This window comes from Felis catus, chromosome A2 (genome assembly GCF_018350175.1).
Source record: "Felis catus isolate Fca126 chromosome A2, F.catus_Fca126_mat1.0, whole genome shotgun sequence".
NCBI lineage: Eukaryota > Metazoa > Chordata > Mammalia > Carnivora > Felidae > Felis > Felis catus.
Window position 1 is genome coordinate 152,159,707 of NC_058369.1, and position 15,078 is coordinate 152,174,784.

Consider the following 15,078-nt stretch of genomic DNA (forward strand, 5'->3'; position numbering starts at 1 on the left):
TCTCTCTGCCCCTCCCCTGTTCACATTCTGTCTCTCTGTCTCTCAAAAATAAATAAACATTAAAAAAATTTTTTTAGGGGCGCCTGGGTGGCTCAGTCGGTTAGGCGGCCGACTTCGGTTCAGGTCATGATCTCGCAGTCCGTGAGTTCTAGCCCCATGTCGGGCTCTGTTCGGACAGCTCAGAGCCTGGAGCCTGCTTCATATTCTGTGTCTCCCTCTCTCTGACCCTCCCCTGTTCATGCTCTGTCTCTCCCTGTCTCAAAAATAAATAAATGTTAAAAAAAATTTTTTTTATTTTATTTTTAATTTTTTTTTCAACGTTTATTTATTTTTGGGACAGAGAGAGACAGAGCATGAACGGGGGAGGGGCAGAGAGAGAGGGAGACACAGAATCGGAAACAGGCTCCAGGCTCCGAGCCATCAGCCCAGAGCCCGACGCGGGGCTCGAACTCACGGACCGCGAGATCACGACCTGGCTGAAGTCGGACGCTTAACCGACTGCGCCACCCAGGCGCCCCTTATTTTTTTTTTTTTTAAATGGAGGAAATCTGCATAATTCACGTGAGCTTAAGAAATTCAAGAATATGCGTTCTAAATAAGAAAAAGCAGCCACATGGCAGTTGCAACCAGACCTGTTGTAGCAATTAGCGATTTTACGAACTGTGAACGTAATTCTCTTTCCACTTCTCCTTCCAGCCTAGCCAGGGCCTTTACTTCAGCCTTTACTGAAGTCTGTGTGTAACGGCTGAGGAGCCCAGACCAGGAGGCTCGGTTTAAATCCTTTTGTGAGTATTATCTCGTTTAATTCTCAAAATGGGTCTACTCAGCAGGCGTTGTCCCTACATAAGCAACGAGAGAACCTTACTCTTGGAAAATTTAGAAACTTCCCAAAAATCTGGAGTGGGTTTACATGCCTAGACTGGAGTTTGAGGTTGTCAAAGGGAAGACACTTAACTCAGGGTCAGAAAATCAGGTCAAGCCAGGGCGGAATCCAGAAGGAATCAACGATTCAGGCAATGGGGATGGTTGGTTCGAAAATGAAATCCGGTTAAAGATCCTTGGCAGTGAGATGGCTCTTGATAGCAGCTTGGTCGATGACATCGATAGTTTGTTACAGTTTCTGACTGTAAGTGTTCCTCCCTGCCATGAGGTTATGTCTCCAACACAACCTGAGTCCTATGCCCGCCTTCCTCATGCCCCACCAATAACACCTGTTGCTGTTACATCTTCACACCCTCACTCGGCAGAGTTTCCTTCCCTTCAGCTTGTCGGCCATGTTTTTTTTTTTAAAGCAACCAAACCAAATATTTTCAAAGACCTCCTCAAACCTTCAAATTACCCTTTTTTTTTTTTTTCTGTGCTTTACCCTCAGGCTGCAAAATAGACGACTGTCTTACTCTCTGGCTTTTGTATCCGGAGAATTTCCATCGTATTGAAAGTAATCCGTATTTCTTAATTCGTTTAACCTCAGCAGAGGAAAATATTTTTCGGGTTCTTGACACAGGAATGGGCGGTTCATAGTGAGAGTGAAAGAGCTAGCTGGGGGCTGGGCGTTTGAAAACTTGGAATTGCTTAGAAACAGATAGTAAAGTGCATTCGAGCGGCTCCCGGGTGGAAATCCGAAGTTGTCCCATACCAAAAAGAAAAGAAAAAAAAAACATGTAGCAAAGTGGGTCAGGCTGTCACCTTTCAGCTTTACAGTGGCCTTTGAAAGCAACCAAACAAGGGAAGAGCCAGACACAGACTGCTCGCAAGCTACATTCCTAAACGCAGACACAGCCGAGGGTGTTTTATCGTCCAGAACAGAGGCTAAGAGGCAGCTTACAAATGAGCCTGTTCTTAGAACACTTGAGCTAAGTGTTCCCATCCTGGTAGCCACACGCGAACCAGGGTGAAGGCTGACTGACCAAGGTGCATGGGCCTCGTATCCAGGCTCCAGATGAGAACTGCCCTGGGCCACACTGGAGAGGGCCTGTCTGGCTGACAGGCTGTGGTGGGCCATCGCATCCCCAAAGACCGTCAATGGAGTAGGTCGGAATCCTTGGCTCACTGTTACAAGTCGGTCTACCCTCTGCCTGACCCCTGGATGCTAAGATGATGAGGTTGTGTCTGTTGTCTGCGGAATAATATTTCCAGATAAAATGTAAGAGTTACCATGTCGTAAATAAATCTAAGTGTCTTACTTTGAGCCAGTCCTGGCAGAAGACGAACGTGACATTAGAGACTGGGAAATTGGTCTCTTCTGGGGGTTCCCTGGACAGCTTAGGGCTGCACTCCTTGAAGATAGGATGCTGAGGGAGAGAGCAATGCAGATAGAAGATAAGGATTTGCACACAGGTAAGGCAAGCAAAGGCCTGGAAAGACTCAAGAAAACTAGCACAGGGCAGAACAAACACTCTATTCTGTTGCTGTTATTGTTATAATGTATTTACCTTCAATTTTAACTTCCTTTATAAAGCAAAACCGCTAAAATGAAATTTTAAAAATAGTGTTTTTTAATTTATTACTTATTTATTGTAAAAAAAATTTTAATGTTTATTTTTGAGAGAGGGAGACAGATTGTGACGAGGGGAGGGGCAAAGAGGGAGAGGGAGACGCAGAATCCGAAGCAGACTCAGAGCCTGATGCGGGGCTTGAACTCACGATCTGTGAGATCATGACCTGAGCCGAAATTGGATGCTTCACCGACTGAGCCACCCAGGTGCCCCTAGTTTTTATTTATTTATTTTTTAAATGTTTATTTATTAATTATTCCTTTTTAGAGAGAGAGCATGAGCAGGGTAGGGGCAGAGAGGAGGGGAGACAGAGGACCTGAAGCAGGCTCTGCAGTGTCGGCACAGAGCCCAGCACGGGGCTCAAACTCACATACAGCAATATCATGACCTGAGCTGAAGTCAGACGCTTAAGCAACTGAGCCACCCAGGTGCGCCCCCCCAAAATAGTTGGGTTTTTTGTTTTGTTTTTTTAACATTTATTTATTTTAGAGACAGAGGAGCAGGGGAGGGGCAGAGAGAGAGGGAGACACAGAATCTGAAACAGGCTCCAGGCTCTGAGCTGTCAGCACAGAGCCCGACGCGGGACTCGAACTCACAGACCGTGAGATCATGACCTGAGCCGAAGTCAGACGCTCAACCGACTGAGCCACCCAGGCACCCCAATACTTGGTTTTTTAAACAGCACTTCTAGGAACATGGTCAATGTAAGTCACAGGTTAATGTTATGCATATTCACAGATCATGTTGCTCTAAGCATTCACAATTTGACATAGAATGGAGTTTTGCTACTTTTGTATTTGTTAACAAGAAATCTCTTTCACAGTTCCATTTTTTGTTCTTAATTAATGTCGGGGCAGAAATTTTTCCTAGTTCCTTAGATAATACTCTCCTCCAAAATAAACTGATCACTCTCAGCTAACAGTTAAGTACAGAATTGCTAAATAATCTTTCCTAGATCTACAGTGAAAGTTTTATTTAATTTTTAAAGTTCTTTGAATATAGTTGATGCACAATGTTACATTAGTTTCAGGTATACAACATAGTGATCCACAGATTTCTACACTCTACTGTGCTCAGTATAAGCATAATTTGTCGCCAAAGAACACTGTTCCAGTATCACTGGCTGTGTACCTGTTGTACAGCAGGAATGTTAAATAGAGGAAGTTAGGAAGAGAATTAGTCACTAATTGTTATTTTTATTATTTTTTAAAAGTTTATTTATTTTGAGAGAGAGAAACAGCTGGGGAGGGGCAGAGAGAGAATCCCAAGGCTTTGACGTGGGGCTCAAACCCACAAGCCGTGAGATTGTGACCTGAGCCAAAACCAAGAGCCAGACGCTAAACAAATGAGCCACCCAGGTGCCCCAGTCACTAATTCTCAGATTGAAGTTCCTAGAAGGTTAGATAGAAGCTTCTGACCATCTCAGTGTAAGAATCGGGATACCATACAATGATCATGGGGCTTCCTAATGCTGAAGATGAATGGAAACAAATAATAAAAGTGGCATGGAATACAAAATTAAAAATTGCTGCAACTTACTTCCTTATTGGGGGAGGGGGGACGAGAAATACAGTTCACGCTTCGTTCCTTTCTTTTTTAATGCTCTACTGGTTGGTTAGAACCACATATTAGGGGCACCTGGGTGGCTCAGTCGGTTGAGCTTCCGACTTCGGCTCAGGTCATGATCTCACGGTCTGTGAGTTCGAGCCCCGCGTTGGGCTCTGTGCTGACAGCTCAGAGCCTGGAGCCTGCTTCAGATTCTGTGTCTCCCTCTCTCTCTGCCCCTCCCCTGCTCATGATCTGTGTGTCAAAAATAAATAAAAACATTTAAAAAAAATTTTTTAAAGAGGAAATGATATTGTTGAGTTTCTTTAGACTTAGATCTTCTTTTTTAAAATTTTTAAAAATATTTGTTTATTTTTAATTTTTTTTAAGTTTACTTATTTATTTTTGAGAGATAGAGAGAGTGAGCAGGGGTTGGGGAGGGAGAGTGTGTCAAGCTGACTTCGTGCTGTCAGCACAGAGCCTGATGCAGGGCTTGACCTCACAAACCATGAGATCGTGACCCGAGCCGAAACCAAGAGTCAGACACTTAACCAACTGAGCCACCCAGGCGCCTCAATCTTTATTTATTTTTGAGAGAGAGAGAGAGAGAGGAGGAAGGGAGAGAGAGAGGGAGACAGCATTCGAAGCAGGCTCCAGCCTCTGAGCCATCAGCACAGAACCTGATGTGGGGCTCAAACTCATGAACTGGGAGATCGTGACCTGAGTGGAAGTTGCAGGCTTAACCGACTGAGCCACCCAGGTGCCCCTAGACTGAGACTTCTTAAGCGCAGAAACATTATTTCCTCCTTTTCTTCTTCAATGTGTCATTACCCTTTCCTCATCAGCTAATACACACGGTGGCTAGATGAGGGAGTCCGGGATATATCCTCTCAGCGTCCTGTTTCCTTTCACTTTGAGTTGTTTGCGGGCTTAATTAACCACAGAATTCTACTCTAACACGTTCTCCCGGAGGTCCTGCTGCGTATAGTCCTGCCCCGAGAGAACACAGACTGCGACTGCTTTGCTGACGGTGCAGTTGTACTTGAGGGAACAAACATCCCACCCTGCAGGACAGTCACTGCACAGCCTGTCTTTCTGGAGATCTCCCCTTCTCATGCACTATTCAGGTGCAGACCTGGTATTTCAATACGCAAACTGCCTGAAGTTCAGCTGCTTTTTCTTGGATGATAAGGTGGGGCATGTAAAGCGTGCCGGGGATATTTACCAGCCAAGGCAGCTGTAATTCGAGAGGGGAGGTGTCACTTTGTCGTCCCTCTCCTCCTGGGCACAGTCAACAGAGAACTTGCCTCCTGGGGGAAAAGAACAGGGCTGGCAAATCCTAGCGCAGTCAGAGCGAGAGATCGGATTTTCCTAAGTGTTTAGAGTCTGGAGGGCGGGAGAGTTAGCTCCTTAAATATGGAAATAGGCTTGAGCTAATGGTGTCTGAAGAGGGGAGGGTAGAGGAAGGGACGATGAGGTAGCAGTGATGATGTACACGACAGGCATTCAATATGGCGTGGTCCCCGTGGTTATCACCAGGAAAGTGGGTTTGTTGCGGTAAGGTAGAAGGGTTGACTGTCCTGATTTAGCACATAAAATCCTTGATTCTCTCCAACCAACTTGCTTGAAACTCCAAATTAGTGCTTTAGATACAAAAATCTTTGCTGAGTTGATGCAGCTTTTTATGTGTCCCCATCTCAATTGCCATTAGATCATTTAGTAAAGACTTTAATCTTCTCCGTGCTCTCATTTCTCACATTTGAGTGGGATAACACGGTGGTCATTTTGCTCAGTTCTAGAAATAGGCTGCAATCAGACTCTAAGGACACAATCATGTTGTCTTTCGATTGGAAACAATAAAAATAGTTGCTGCCCATTACTCTGTATACCTCATTACTATTTTATTTTTATAGCTTCATTGAATCTGATATGAATCATAAGTATATGAGGCCTGTGTCATTTCTGTCATTGAAAAGTTGAAGGACACAGATTTACCCTTTATGGAGGTGAGTTCATTACTTGGGATTCTACTTAAATTCTAGGTGTTGTTACCGGAAGAATGATTCTGTCTGTTAAACTTACATTTATGGGTGCATTTATTTATTTGAAGAGGAAAATTATACCTAAACATAAACTTTACTTTTCATGTGTATATTTTCATGAAAAGAGCAACGATATTTTTTTTTCCTTTTGCCTTTTGTCCTTAAGCAATGTAATGTTAGAGATGTGCTTACAATAAATATAGATTCCTAAGTACAACTAAGTGTCCTTTTCTCTACTTACCTGTTATAAGATGGAAATTCAGAAGAAGGCAATTCACTTCTATGTGTGCCCTTTAATCTTTTCACAATTTCTGGTCCCATTAATTCTTAACTATTCGAGTCTACCCTTCAAAGGAAAAATATTAACCTACAACTCTCTTAGCTTCTCCCTGACCCTAAACTGATTTTTTACTTCTCTTTTCAAACCTGTCCTTGACCTACTTACTATCCAAAGCTCCGTGTTGCCTTATGTTCTGTCTCAGCTTCCAGTGGAAGGCACGTGCACCATTGAAAAGGATCCCTAAAGGGATGCATTGTTTGGAATTGCTCAGCTTCTCTAGAACAAGGGCTTTCATTCTAGAATTTTCTATCAGAGTCATAACAAGCCTCAAATCCTCTGCAAATTTGATTCACATGTTTAATTCAAAGCAATGAATTAACTAATTTAGAGTTATTAAACCAGCAGCCTGCCGACTTTAGGGGGAAAAAAAACAGAACAAAATGAAAAAAAGCCGACTATACAAATTTCCAACTTCTGAAGATAAGAAAGACACAGACATCGACTCAAATACAGCTGCCTAATCATATACAACTTCCAGTAGCTCTCTGAGGATTGCTTCCATTTTCCTTTCACTCTTCCTTGTCAGCGCATAATAACCTTTAGACAGAGGGCTTTCTCTAGCATTGCTGCTGTTTGCTCTAGAGCACTGTGTTTAGTCAGCACCATTTATGAGATTATGGTCATCCTCAATACTGAGTTCTGTCCGATTCCTAGGACAGAAGAGGGAGGGGGCCCCAGTGCTTACTTAGATGGAACTTCACTTCGAAAAGTCAAAAGAATGGTTTATCCCATAGCGCGTTTTGTTTATAATTGTCCAGACCTCTTTTCCTCCTCGGCAGGAGGATGTCAGTGTGTGGAAAAAATCGCTAAAATGTACCATGGACCCAACAGCAAGGACTAGATACTGGTTAAGTCACGTTAAGGTCTCTTTGCCTCTTGGGACATTTTTCTAGAGTAAGCGTTGTTTAGGATATGTTCTGAAGAAAGGAAAAGGATAGTTAGGATAGTTTGGCGAACACGGGGTGCACGTCTGTCCAGCGTCACTAAGAATAGTACGTTTGACAGTTAGCCAAAACTGCAAAATGTGTACATTGCAATAAGGGATGGGAGGTTCCGTAAGGTTTTTACATTGGAAAAAATCATGAATTCTCTTGTATTTGTACTTGTGTGGGGATCAGATTGCTGTTTCTGCCACTTTCACTCTTTTTCTACCATTTGCTGTTACATTTTTTACCTTTTTACAAAAGTACAACCTGCATGGGGCGCCTGGGTGGCTCAGTGGGGTGAGCGACCGACTTCGGTTCAGGTCATGATCTCACGGTTCATGAGTTCGAGCCCCGCGTGGGGCTCTGTGCTGACAGCTCAGAGCCTGGAGCCTGCTTCGGATTCTGTGTCTCCCTCTCTCTCTGCCCCTCCCCCGTTCATGCTCTGTCTGTCTCTGTCTCAAAAATAAACATTTAAAAAAATAAAATTAAATTTAAAAAGTACAACCTGCATACAGTAAAATGCACAAACCTTAAGGGTGCAGCTTGATAAGTGCAATTTAAGTGTGGTTTTTCTTTTTTCAGATATTTTACATGATGCATATCTGGTAAAGTCTGTAGTTCTGTGCTGAAGTTTTCTAAACTCTACATGTTGCTTCCAAAATGCTTGTGACATATCCTCTGAGATAGACTTAAAAACCCAGCGCAGGTGACTTGATGGCTAAGTTGCATTCTATGTTTTGGAACCTACAGGTTGTCAGGCTCAGTCACTGGAGTGAACACCCACCATGAGTATATTGCACTTTTCTGAGAAATGCAATAGAATGCAGAATCTTGAGAACACAGTATATATATATATATATATATATATATATATATACACACACACACATATACCTATATTATATTTATTCTATATATACATATACCTATATATAATATATACATATACCTATATTATATATACACATATATACCTATATGGTGTGTGTGTATATATATATATATATATATATATATATATAGTTAAAATATGTAAATATCCCACATAAACAAATGGTGAAGGAAGCAGAAAAAGAGAGAGACAGAGAAAATAGATCTGCTAGGAAAGGCATCCAGGAAGCTTTATGTATTGTTTCACCCCATCTGCCCAGCCTTCCTCCATGGATTCTGAATCTTGACACGTGTCAGTATATTGGCCCAGAGTTTTTTTAGGTAGCTGGAAATCCCATCAGCAATGTATGTCTCCCTAAAGTTATAAGCTCCTTGTGGACAAGAATGTGTTCGATTGTGTTTGGTCATGCTCTCCTCCTTCACTTCCACCTTCCAAAGCCCTCCAAGGCATCTGCAGGTCTGTTCAGGACAGAAATTCAATAAGGTGCTTTAGAATAAATTTTTAAAAACAAACAGAGATAGCCCTGGTTTCCGAGCAGGGCCCCTGTTGCTCCTGTGGCCCCCACCCCACCACAGCAGCTCACATAGTAAAATTCAGGAGCTCATGAAAAATCTCTTGATCTGTATACTCACTCCTAATGTGTCCCTTGGCTAAAGGGAAGCCTTATAAAAATGGGGGTGGGGGGAAGAGTGGAAATTTACTCCATTTCTGCCTGATGTTGTCAAAATGCTGGAATGTGGAATGTCAGTATTCAGCTGTCAGAGCTACCCTATCCCCTGAGCCCCAGGCTAGAACTCCCCTTGCTCATAAGTAAAATGGAGAGACATTCAAGATTTGTGGGGGTCATCACAATATGAGCAAACTGTGTTTTATCATCTACTGCATCAGTATCAAAACTGAGACTGTCTTTAAAGAAAGGGGACTTTGTTCCTCAGAATCCCTTAATATCTCTCCCCATTTCTCTTGCCTTTCTTTCTTTTTCCCTCCATCGTTCATGGCAGGAGTGATCGGTCACTGATGTAGGAACAATCTCAAAGCCTATTAAATACCTCTACCGATGCCACTTATAAACTAACGGCATGCATTGAATGTTTAGAAGATCTAAAACAAAATACAGACTTTATGCCCCAATGGTCATGTCTCCAATGTCAGGGAAATTTTATAGTTAGAATCTCATTCACCAGATTATTATATAATAGGTTATATGTGTTTTTAAATATATAAATTGAAAATAAAGGAGCTCCATTTGCTTTCTAATTGATGATAACACAGTGTCCGATTACCACGTCTCACTCTTAAGGCAGAGAGGAGATGAAGGGAAACTCTCTGCTCATTAGGCAGTCTTGCTCCCAATGAGGGTCTCATGTTTCACCACGATACTAGATGGTATCATCCTTATGTTTTTCAAGTTTTTTCTAATAGCAGTATTTTTTACTGAAAGCTAGATATCTAGACATCATATCGTTGAAGTAAACTTTTAATTATCTCAAGACCGATTGCATGTTTAGCCCCGACATGTCCAAGTTAAAACGGTGCCAGGGGCCTGAACTGCTGTAGCAGTTGAAGGACTTTCAGGCACCCCCAGTGAGGATTGATGATTTCATCCCTCGTGGTTGCTCAACAGCGAGGCTGCGTCTCAGAGCTCAGTGCGAAAGACACGGACAAAGAGCCCTCAGAACACCCTGCCATTTTTGGTAATGTGTTCAAATGGCAGCAGAAATTAGAAATCTATAAAAAGTAACATACACCGAGATTACGTTTTAAAAACACAAGTTAAATAAATATAAACAATTATAAAGTCAACTTCATGTGAATTCCTCTTGATTTCTTGTTCTGAAATTTTGCTGTATAATTACATATCTTCTCTCTGGATTCCAGTTATCAATCGTGGACTACCCCCGCTCCTTTTTTTTTTTTTTTTTTTTTTTTTTTTTTTGCTGACTTTTCTCATTCTAGAAAACTTTCTTTTTTTTATTCAATCAAGTTTGGTGTCACGGTGTAACATAGTGGGAAGAATATGGCCCTATGAGCCAGATGCCTAAATTCCATCCATGACCTCAGTACTTGCTGGCTGTCTCATCAGTTGTCATCTGTATAACTGAAAAAGATGATAATTCTTTTAAGGGTTATTGTGATAATTAAATAAAATAACACGCAAAAAATTCTAACACTTAGGTTCCTCACGTATTGACTAATTTATGATTAGCTTATTACACTGTGGCCGCAATTATGAAGAGACCATTTTATATCTGGCGTGCTGCCTGGCTTGGGCAGAGTATGGAGAAAATCCCATTTTTTTAAATAATAATTTCCATTGTGTGTCTAAATACACATCAGAATTTATTTTTTTAGTCATTTTAGTTAGCATTGCCTCTAACTTCAGAAAAATATTATTGTAAATGTTTAGAACTTCTGTGTAACTGATATGAATACTTCTGTGAGAGGTTCTATATTAATTCACATGGTGACGTGTTTTTTGTGATGATTGCTTTTAGGAAAATGTTTTAAATCTTAAATGTCATGTATTTACATAATCAGGAATCTTACTTACTATTCTGTATCTTATTGTGAACACGTCCTGTCCAAAGTCACAATTTTAGCCTGGACAAGATGATCCTCTGTTGTGTAAACCAAGGACCCAGCTTGAATTTGGGGAAAAAGACTTAGTCATGGCAGGTTAGAGTAATAAATACTTGGGGCACATATTGGCTGCCGAGTAAGATTGTTCCTCAGGCAAACAATAAATACTTGTAGCAGACTCTGGAGTCAGGGACTCAGGGGTTTGAAACTCAAATAACTTAATTCTTTGATCTTTAGTTCAATATGTATGAAAAAGCATATTACAGTCATAGTCACCTCAGGAGTTGTTGTGGAGAGGAATCAGGCTCAGTACCTGTGAACTATTATCAATATTATCATTAATGATTTCATGTTCTTGGTAACGGTATTCTTGATACTAATCATTTGTATCACCCCTACCACTATATCCTACACGTTCTCACTCCTACCCTATTTCATCTACACACGCCCAATTTTCTGTTAACTAACAAGAAAAATGACTAATTTATACCCATTTACCAAATGTAAATATTAACGGCATTTGCGTTAACATTTATAGATCATGGTTCAAAGACATGATTTCACTTTGATGTTTCCCACAACTCTAGAAGAAAAATAGGGTTATTAATATTCCTGTTTGAAAAAAAAAAAGAAAAGAAAGCTTCATGGAAGTGTTTAGTGACATGATCAGACTCTCACAGCTAATAATTCAGAGCAGAGATTAGCACTCACAACTTTGCAAGGTTAATATGAAACCATGATACATTTCTCCCTGCTACATATAGAGACTCAAGTAGTAAAGAAACTAAGGCCAGAAAATTGTTTTCTTGGAAATTTCCAGAATGCTTTCAAAACTTGGTCATAAACTAACATGGTAAATACCAAGTAGATTACTGTGCACTTGCCGTTTTAAGATGTTGAATCCTGAGGGTCATCTGCATTGTTTAGTCTGTGGTGATTATGGCATTTCATCCATGATGTAACAATCTTTGCTTTAATAAAACCCTATGATGCCACACCAGGAGTAAAAACTTTTACAGAGATGTAAACAGCAGAGGAGGCAATGGGTTGACAAAAAGAAGTATTTTCTTTCACAGGAGAGCAACAACCCCCCCCCCCCAGCTCGTGCATCATGAGGGGAGAAAAGAATGCCAGCCCTCAGACATTTGTGCTTGCTTCTAAGTGAAATGCTTTCTATTTTTATATATGGCATTCCTATGAACAAGCAAATATTAGAACTCTGAGAATTTAAGGGATATGGTTATCATTATATAGTATGTTACCATTATATAGATTTGCTATGTCTACCTGGGTAAGAATTCCAAGCCCCCCCAGACAGAACCTGGCTCAGCCAGCAACCTCTGGGTAAAGTGTAACTCTTTACCCATAGGGTAACTGAGAGGTTACCCAGAAGGGACACTGAGAAAGAGTATCTAACTCAGAGGTAAGGATGATAGTTTTAGTGGCAGAGTTTTTGCTCACTAACCTTGAAACTGAGAGTGATCACTTAAACCCCTACTGTGGACTCAGCTTCTGTCTTCAGATCAAGGGGGTGATTGGATGTGTTTATATATTTTATAGAGCTGTTAATAGAAGGTGAGATAACATATGTTTGAGAGTCCTAAGACTGTTGTTTTTTTGGTTTTTTAGTTTTTTGGATTCTTTGATTTGGGGGGTTTTGTTGTTGTTGTTTTTAAAGTTTATTTATTTTTGAGAGACGGAGACAGAGACAGAGAATCCCAAGCAGGCTCCATGCTGTCAGCACAAAGCCCGATGTGGGACTCGAACTTATGAGCCACGAGATCATGACCTGAGCTGAAATCAAGAGTCCAATGCTTAACTGACTGAGCCACCCAGGCACCCGTTGTTTTTTAGTTGAAATGTAATACATGCTCACTGTAAACAAGAAGAGGGGAAGAGGAGAAAGGAGGAAAAGTAACAAATAAATAAATAGAATCATACAGCTTTATGTTACTGTGATATTTTAGAATAATAACACGTATTATTATTAGCATAAATGATGGCAAGAGCCATGTGACTATGGATAAATCACTTACTCTTATGCTTTCTTAATCCATAAAATAAAAGATCAAAGTAGTTTATTTTTGAACATAAATGTTATATTTCTACATTATTTTTGAGAGGAAGTCACCAAAAAGCTTTTTAAAACTAAAATAAATATAGTCCTATGTTTTATTAAAATGAATGTGAAGAATAAAGTATCAACTAGGACGTTCAGAAGGTAAATCTTTGGTATCTTTCAATCAAAATTTATTAAAATGAGCGACTTGTGAACAGATAAATATAACTCAATTCAAAATATGTCGGTGAATTTAATGAACAGACAAAAGCGAGCTTATAAGCAAGTCAGGATTCTGTCTTACAGTTACCTTAGCTAATAAAGAATCATTGGAATTATGATTGGATTAGTGAAATTACTTTGTTCAAATAAATTTCATGAATAAACAGTTGTATGAATCATGACCAAAAAAAAAGGGGGGGGGGGTGCTATTACAGAGAAATTCTATTGAGCCAATTCCACTGGGTAAGTAAATAGAGGCTGAATTAATAATATTAACTGTTAATCCTGTTTTGATTCAATAAACATTTTTGAGCACCAGTTACATTTGAGGCAGTGAGCTGGATGGTACAGCTAAAAAGACTAAGAAGCCAAAATTCACTGCTTTTCTAGTGAAGGAGGAAAATCATAGATGGGGTGTATCGATCGGTGTCCTAGGTCAAAGCCATGAACAGGGGATCTACAAAGGTGGAAACCTGAGGGCTACTAACTGCAATATTCCCCCTTATTTATTGGGGGATACATTTCAAGACCCCCCAGTAGATGTCTGTTGTGTTATGCTTTAACAAAACCAAACTCTCCGTAATACCCAGTGAGGAATATAATATTGAAGAAAGCATTTCCTCCAAAGCGTAACACGCAAGACTTACACTGGGAATGTTTATGTGATGGATGAGGACCAAGCCAACAGAAAAAGTTGTGGTATCCAATTGTGGGATGATACATAGTGGGCCAGATTTTAAAACAGGTAACACAGGGGTGGCTTCAAAAGTGTTTCCTAACATGCCTTGTAATTCTGAATCGGGAGGTCTGGAGTCAGCCTGAACATCTGCATTTTGTGTAATTATAACAAGATATATCATAATGGAAGCATTGAACAGTATTCTGAAGCGTATGATATCAAAAGTAAATGATGCTTTGTAAGTGCCTTTTCCTTGGAGCAGTAACTGCCACCTCGTGTATAATTTCGGAAGGCAAAATGGTAAGTGGCATTTCATTAACATCATTACCTTGATTAAACTCTTCAATGTTTCCTCAAGACCTACAAATTCATTTCATGTATGTAATCGCCTTTCTGCTTAATTAGAACTACATTCTATAACATTCTGAGTCTTGCTGTGATCATATCATCTTCTAACCGTATAACTTTCCACAACAAGGCCAGAACACATATCTACCTCTGTTTTAACAGCTGCATACTATTCCATTGTAAGGGTATTCCATCATATATTTAACCAATCCTCTGTCAGTGAGTCGTTTTTAATATTTCTAGGGGGTTTTTCTACTGTAGCATTTCTGAATGAGCATCCTTGAGTAGACCTTTTTGCGTATCTTTGTAACGATAGCTGAAATGTAACTTCCTATGTGTGAGGCTGGCACCAGACTTTGGTGATACTATCTGAAAAATGATAATTATGTGTTTATTTAAACACTGCAGAGTTTGGCAACAGAAAGTATACTTGGTTTTAATAATTGCTTCTTTAGCAGCCCATCCCTACCCCCAGAGCATATGCCTCTCAGAGGTAGGGACCTTGTCTTAATCGTCACCGAATATCCCACATACATCAAATGCCTAATCCAGAGAAGTTGCTCGATAGGGATGTGAGGACAAAGTGAATGAGTAAATTCTTAAACAGGTTTGTTCCTAGGCTCATTTTTCTGATTGACTCGATATGTGACCTTATATAAATTACTCTTTCTGGACTGCAGTTCTCTCTTCTGACAAACAAATATAAATCCTAGCCTGACTGTACCAAATATTGGGCAGGAAGAACAGTAGAACAATAAATTTGGTGGTGACTTGAAAGATAAAACATTCAGAAAATTCATGTGGTTATCAATACACATTTAATAAATGACTTATTTTGCGGGATATAGAATACTGGAAATGTTAGCTATGTGATACTCACTACAAGGGCAAAATGGAGATCAGAGAAGAATAATTCTCATTAGTGGAAGTGTACTGGCCAATTCGTTATT

The 15,078-nt window shown here is 40.3% G+C and overlaps 1 protein-coding gene across 4 annotated transcripts in view; it reads left to right on the plus strand.

Moving 5' to 3' along the window:
• Window positions 1-15,078, plus strand: part of CHRM2 (cholinergic receptor muscarinic 2) — a 154,360-nt gene that overhangs the window by 133,298 nt on the left and 5,984 nt on the right. Inside the window, exon 1 of one of the 4 annotated variants that reach the window (XM_045052804.1) lies at window positions 614-785. The exons of the other annotated variants lie outside the window; for them this stretch is intronic. The gene's annotated coding sequence lies outside the window, so the exon portion shown is untranslated. Of the gene's footprint in view, window positions 1-613; window positions 786-15,078 lie in introns of those variants that run through there. 4 annotated transcript variants of the gene reach the window in all.